Below are 1,522 nucleotides of genomic sequence, written 5' to 3' on the forward strand. Positions count from 1 at the left end.
AAAACCAAAAACTAAAACTAAAAACTACTGAAACAATCATCACCTTAGTCTCTTCTTTTTCCTCTGTAGCCAAAGAAGGAGCATAGGCCTTTTATATTCTGTTTTTTGATCAAATGAGAGTTTCTCTACTGTTTATTTAACAATTAAATATAAGACTATGAGAAATCAATTACAATTATAATTTAGATTTTAATAGATATATATTACATTAGAATTGACTACTAAAATATAATTAATATGCCAATTCAGAATTTTTTATTTATTTATTCAATGTGTTTCTCAACAAATTTGAAATGATTAAAACTCACCATTTGTTATATTTTCAGTATTGGAATTAACAGAAGGTAAGCAATGTGAAATTTAATTTAATTAAACTTTTTTTATGCTTTAAATACTTTTATCTTATTATTTATTTTTTCATTTAAACAATTGTTTTAATTGACAACTCATTTGAAGCTTAGTTATGTTTTTCGAATCATTGAGTTCTCATTTCTCGGGAATCCGTCTTTAGAGCATCTCCAACCCATTGTTATTTCTACCTCTATAATAGCATTTAGAGGTGAAATTGCTCTAACCCACCTCTATTTATTCCTCTGTAATAGATATCTCTATTTTTTCCTCTATTTATAGAGGAAGAAATAGCATTTATCTATTTTTACCCTACATTTAGAGACTGCTATTTTAGAGGAATACATTGGAGCATATCTCATCTCTATTATAGAGTTCTTCTAGTTTAGAGGTGAAAATAGCAAAATACATTGGAGATGGTTTTAATGGCAGTATAAAACGTAGAAATCGGTTCCTTACATTTTCTATATCAAACAATAATATATTCTTTTGACTAACTAAATTTACGGCTATATAATTTTGGATTGATAGAGTACCGGAGTTATTTTATCAGGCTGACCAAAGAAACCATTTTTCTTTACCAAGGAAAATGTTAAAAAAGATTGTTTCGAACAAATTGCAACAGAATTTACGAAAATGAAATTGCTAAACATGGTCTTTCGTTGAAACTGATTGTTTAAGCGGGTTATTTTTTTAATTAACCCAAACTATTTTATAATAAAGAATGAATAAGTAAAAAAATATCAGAAAGACAAATATAATGTTGGTCTTCAAATCAGTTTATGAGAACACATTACAAACCAAATAAAATCAAAGAACAAATATTTTTTAAGAAAACCACAACCCAACGTTTTCTCAAAATCATATCAACCGAGCCTTCAATCTGTAAATTTGAGAAACATTACCTCAGCTCAAAGATCTGACTCTTCTGCTTTCCTCAACTCAAAGATCCATTAGTTATAGCGTCTAAGTTTTTAGAGAAGCCCATTAATACATAGTACACGACAAAGCCCAATAAAATCAGGGTTTCTCCTAATCTTGTCTCGACTAATATATAACGTGTCAATCATATAGTGTGCTGTCTCATTGTTTATAGTTCTTATCATCTTCTTCGATACTGGTATAAGACTTTTTTTTTAATTTTTGCGTGACAGAGAAGCGCTTTGTTCTTTAT

This window comes from Brassica oleracea, chromosome C5 (genome assembly GCF_000695525.1).
Source record: "Brassica oleracea var. oleracea cultivar TO1000 chromosome C5, BOL, whole genome shotgun sequence".
NCBI lineage: Eukaryota > Viridiplantae > Streptophyta > Magnoliopsida > Brassicales > Brassicaceae > Brassica > Brassica oleracea.